The following is a 6,024-nucleotide window of genomic DNA, read 5'->3' as shown; positions in this document are numbered from 1 at the left end:
AATATAATAAGAACATTAATAATAATAGTGATAAATTCCAATAGATTAGATCGTTTTTTGCCCTAGAAAGGTATATGGAAGTAATCAGAACTGCAATTGAGAGAAGTTGGTGCTATACGCCCAGATGACTATATCTAATTGCTTTTGCAAAAGGACACTGTGAGCTCACTTTCAAGCAACACAAAATAAACACAGCCATTCACGAACAGCCAGTGCCTCCTGACATCTGATAGACAGACTAAATGGATTTTTGTCTTGTCTGCTCTTCTCTCTCTCTCTGTACTTCTCTCTATTCCCCGGGGCCGCCATCCTCTGCTCTTCCTCAACTCCCTGAGTCCCACTTGGCTCGTGCAAGGTTTTACAAGACAAACATGTTTTTATTAAAGTCATATACAAAACATCCCTGTGTCCCTAGACCCTCTGGCATTTGTGTATGTTGCTATGCCTTGCTCAGGAAAGAAAAAGGAGGTAAATGCTTTCTGTAGGTCTTTTGAGATTATTGTTTGATTTCAAGACAATTTAGTTTTCTTCATCTCTCACTATCATTTTCCCCAACAAAATGTAATCTCCTTGAGGGGAGGGACTGTTTTGTTTTTGCCTCCAAATCCCTAATAGCCGACACAGCTCCTTTCAGAAATAAGCAAAGCAATATAATACAATAAACATTTATTAAGCATCTACTATTTACCAAGCACCATGCTTAGCCCACTAAGGATTTCCTTGCTGTTCAGTTATGTCTGACTGTTCATGACCCCATTTGGGGTTTTCTTGGCAAAGGTACTGGAGTGGTTTGCCATTTCCTTCTCCAGCTTATTTTACAGATGAGGAACTGAGGGAAACAGGGTTAAGTGACTTGCCCAGGGTCACACAGCTTGTAAGGTCTGGGGCCAGATTGGAACATAGGAAGATGAGTCTTTCTGACTCCAGGCCCAGCACCGTAACCACTGTACCACATAGCTGCCCTACACTGGGGATACAAATAAGAAAAAGAAAGATAGGCCTTGCCCTCAAGGGGCTTACCATCTGTGAGAGAAGACAATCCACAAAAGGAAGTTGAGAACAGACAGGCACAAAGAGCCAAACCAAGCAGAACCACTGATGAAAAAATGAAGTTAGCTAGAAAGTTCTGAACGTTCTATAAAAGAAGACCTCAGGAGGGATGTGTAGTTTCACCCTCCAACCTTCAGATCAGAGGGAAGAGGCCACCGAGGGACCTGAGGTGTTGAGTATCAAAAGCTGAGTCATCTCCATGATGATGAGATTTCAGGTGATCAGCTTATCCTGGGGAAGGTATGAGATTCAAAGAGCACAGACCAAACAGCAGCTAAAGGAAAATGAAGTGCTTAATAAATGCTTACTATCATTGAGTAGTCATTCAGTGACAAAGTGATAGTAGAGCCAGGTCCATCATTGGCACCTCAGCATCGTTAATTTACCTTGTTCATGACTTTCAGCTGGTATGATGCCCTTCTCATTTCTTATTTCAACTGTCATCCAAAGTCCTAGAAAATCATGAAAAAAAAATTCAGAAAAAAAAAGATCAAACAGATTAGGGGTGGAAAGAAAGGGTATGACTAATGGTTGTTCAGTCAGTCTTGTCCAACTCTTTTATGGCCCTATTTGGGAGTTTTCTTAGCAAAGATTCTGGAGTGGTTTGCAATTTCCTTCTCCAGCTCATTTTACAGGTTGAAGAACTAGGCAAACAAAGTTAAGTGACTTGCTCAGGGTAACACAAGTAAGGATCTGAGGCCAGATTTGAACTCACAAAGAAGAGATTCCTTGACTTCAGGTCCAGCACTCTATCTACTATGCCAGCTAACAGTACCTTTTCTAGATTAGTGCTTCTCAAACTTAAGCTAAACTTCTTAAACTGTGGGTCATGACCCCACATGGGGTTACATAACTGAATGTGGGGGTCGAGAAAAATTTGACGATAGTAAAAGGTTTCTGAACACAAAACAACCAAAAATTAATTCTAACTCAAATGCTCAATGAATCCAAGGTGTTTCTGTCAGTGTTTTCCCTTGTTGCATCATGCAACTTCACTGCAGCCTTGGTTCTGAACACACAACATGCACATTTCACACTATGCATGACATCACTCCAGCAACACCAATGTATGCTGCCAGAAACATCTCGTCTCATATTCGAGACTATTGTATGTTATGAATTGCAGTGTTTTTACTGTACATACAAAATTGTTAAATGAATTTTGGCTTAGGATTAGGACAGAATTTCCAACAATTTCTGAAATGGCCTTAAACATACTTCTGCCGTTTTGTGCTACGTGTTTATGCTAAGTGGAGTTCTCAGCATTGACAATTATAAAATCAAAATATTGATCAACTCTGAAAAACATTGAAGATGCCTTATGTCTCATAATATCAAATATTCTGCCAGGATTTAATTCTTTATGAAAAAATAAACAAGCATGTCCATCTCATTAGTGTGCAAATTTGCTTTCATCTTTAATAAACAGTAAAATCACATATATATACACATATATATACATATATATACACGCATATATATATATATGTATATATATACTGAAGAATTGTTTTAAAATAAATTATTGAGTCTTCCTCCTGCCCCTTGCTGCTGCCATGCCTGGAGGTCTGCTGCTCAGAGATGAGGCCCCCAACTTCGAGGTGGACACCACGATCAGCAGAATCTGCTTCCATGACTTTCTCAGAGACTCATGGGGCATTCTCTTCTCCCACCCTTGGGATTTTACTCCAGTGTGCACAGCAGAGCTGGGCCGTGCTGCAAAGTTGGCCCTAGAATTGTGAAGCGGAATGTTAAGATGATAACCCTTTCTATTAACTCTGTCCAAAACCATCTTGGCTGGAGTAAGGATATCAATGCATACAATGGAGATGAGCCCATGGAGAAGCTGTCTTTCCCCATCATTGGCCATAACAAATGGGACCTTGCCATCAAGTTGGGCATGTTAGACCCAGATGAATGGTATGGGCAGGGCACGCCTCTGACAGCTCATGTGGTATTTATTTTTAGCCCCGATAAGAAATTGAAGCTGTCTATCCTCTACCCAGCAACTACTGGCAGGAACTTTGATGAGACCCTCAGAGTGGTTGATTCCCTTCAATTGACAGAATATAAGAAGGTTGCAGGGACAGTGTCATGGTTGTTCCAACTGTCTCTGAAGAGGAGGCCAAAAAATTGTTCCCTAAAGGCGTCTTCACCAAAGAGCTCCCTTCAGGAAAAAAATACTTATGGTACAACCTTCAGCCATAGGTTACGCCAGCAAGACCAGGCTGGGGTCTGGCTGGGCCTCCCTTGAAGATCTCTACCAGAAGGGATATCAGCCTACCAATCATGTCTTCCTACAGTAATTGATTTAAACATCTTGGGGTGATGAAAGTCAGGAGCCTTGGGCTGCTCTACTAATGGCTTGCTAACTGAAAATGGCACTAAAAGTAACCCATGATTCTTCTTCTTCTTGTGCCTTTGCCAGCATTTCACTTGGGTCATTGAATTCCCTTGTTGCTCTGCTGGCTATCTCTGGGATGGCACTGTATAGGACTTTTAAATCCTTGTGAGATCTATTGCAATCTCCATCAGCTACCTAGTATGGTTGATATTTAGGAAAGGGACTTCTTAGGAGTATTGCAAGAATGGGACTTCTTTAACTGACCTGACAGACAAATCATCTCTTTTTCTAATTATCCATTTGAGGGAGGAGACAATTTAACATGTCTAGTTTTGAGCTTTACCTCCCTAAGTTTATAACCAACTTGTACAAATCTTTTCATGCTTCTCTTGATTCTTGTGTTTTAGAGTCAAATTTTCTATTCACTGAGAAAGCTTGAAAGTCCTCTATTTTATTGAAAATCCATATTTTGCCTTGGAGCATGATACTCAGTTTTGCTGGGTAGGTGATTCTTGGTTTTAATCCTAGTTCCATTGACCTCCGGAATATCATATTCCAAGCCCTTCAATCCCTTAATGCAGAAGCTGCTAGATCTTGTATTATTCTGATTGTATTTCCACAATACTCAAATTGTTTCTTTCTGGCTTCTTGCAGTATTTTCTCCTTGACCTGGAAACTCTGGAATTTGGCAACAATATTCCTAGGAGTTTTCTTTTTGGGATCTTTTTCAGGAGGTGATCTGTGGATTCTTTCAATTTCTATTTTACCCTCTGGCTCTAGAATATCAGGGCAATTCTCCTTGATAATTTCTTGAAAGATGATATCTAGGCTCTTTTTTTTGATCATGGCTTTCAGGCAGTCCAATAATTTTTAAATTATCTCTCCTGGATCTATTTTCCAGGTCAGTGGTTTTTCCAATGAGATATTTCACATTGTCTTCCATTTTTTCATTCCTTTGGTTCTGTTTTATAATATCTTGATTTCTCATCAAGTCACTAGCTTCCACTTGCTCCAATCTAATTTTTGAGGTGGTATTTTCTTCAGTGGTCTTTTGGACCTCCTTTTCCATTTGGCTAATTCTGTCTTTCAAGGCATTCTTCTCCTCATTGGCTTTTTGGAGCTCTTTTGCCATTTGAGTTAGTCTATTTTTTAAGGTGTTGTTTTCTTCAGTATTTTTTTGGGTCTCCTTTAGCAAGTCATTGACTTGTTTTTCATGGTTTTCTTGCATCCTTCTCATTTCTCTTCCCAATTTTTCCTCTACTTCTCTAACTTGCTTTTCCAAATCCTTTTTGAGCTGTTCCATGGCCTGAGACCAGTTCATGTTTTTCTTGGAGGCTTTTGATGTAGGCTCTTTGACTTTGTTGACTTCTTCTGGCTCTATGTTTTGGTCTTCTTTGTCACCAAGGAAAGATTCCCAAGTCTGAGTCTGAATCTGAGTCTGTTTTCGCCACCTGTTCATGTTCCCAGTCAAGTACTTGACCCTTGAGTTTTTTGTCAGGGTGTGACTGCTTGTAGAGTAGAGAGTACTTTGTTCCAAGCTTGAGGGGATGAGCTGTTGCTTTCAGCGGTATTTCTATACAGCAAGCTCTGCCACTCCAGCGCTCCCCCTCCCCCAAGAACTGCCAACCTGGACCGGACTCAGATCTTAAGCAGGCTCTGCCTTCCCGCTCTGATCTGCCACTTAATTCCTCCCACCAGGTGGGCCTGGGGTGGGAAGCAACTGCAGCTATAGTTCTGTAGCTGCACCACCTCCACTGCCTCTGGGGTGGTGGCCCCACCACGAACTCCTTTCACTCTGTCTCCACAGCTTTTCTTACTTACCTTCTCTGTTGTCTTTGGTGTTTGTGGATTGAGAAGTCTGGTAACTGCCACAGCTCACTGATTAAGGGTGCTAGGGCCTATACTGCCCGGCTCCCAGTCTGGTTGGTCCGGACACGGCCCATGCTGGGCTCTGCTCTGCTCCGCTCCCAGCTCTGTACACGATAGACCTTACCCAGAGACCATCCAGGCTGTCCTGGGGTGGAGTCCTGCTTCCCTCTGCTATTTCATGGGTTCTGCAGTTCTAGAATTTGTTCCTATGACCAACTTGTTATAATTTAGGTGTTTCAGATAGTGTTTTTCCTCAAATGTTGACTGTTCTAACCACAATTAGGATAAACTTGGAGATTCTTCTCTTTCCAGAAGATAACAGGGAAGCAGAACACAACCTTAAAATATTTTGTTACATTGGGCAAAAGAGCTTTCTAATTACGTTACAATACGTGGTTGAGACTACAGAGAAGCTGCACAATGCCTGCTAATGATATACAGAGTGCTAGAGAGCCATAATTATGGGTGCCTTTTTAAACAAGTCACATATCTCAACATGGGGAAAACTGCTCTTAAATATTCATAATATGATGAAAGCATGTATACTCAAGGGAAAGGAAGGGTTAAAGATACTATTTCTTTACTGTAAAACGTTGTCTCTGCAGTGGATTGTTTTTTGATATTTTGCCTTTGGGGAGCCACAAATAAAAGCTTCTTGAAACTAAAATATGTATGTATATATATATATATATATATATATATATATGATTTATTATCAGTAAATGTTTGACTTGTATGCCTATTTAATATACCTATATACT

The 6,024-nt window shown here is 40.7% G+C and overlaps 1 pseudogene; it reads left to right on the top strand.

The window, feature by feature from the left end:
- The first annotated feature begins 2,606 nt into the window (after window positions 1-2,606).
- Window positions 2,607-3,258, top strand: LOC118830256 (annotated as a pseudogene).
- The last annotated feature ends 2,766 nt before the right edge of the window (window positions 3,259-6,024 follow it).

Source organism: Trichosurus vulpecula, chromosome 8 (genome assembly GCF_011100635.1).
Source record: "Trichosurus vulpecula isolate mTriVul1 chromosome 8, mTriVul1.pri, whole genome shotgun sequence".
Taxonomy (NCBI): Eukaryota; Metazoa; Chordata; class Mammalia; order Diprotodontia; family Phalangeridae; genus Trichosurus; species Trichosurus vulpecula.
This window is presented reverse-complemented; position numbering and strand designations above follow the sequence as displayed.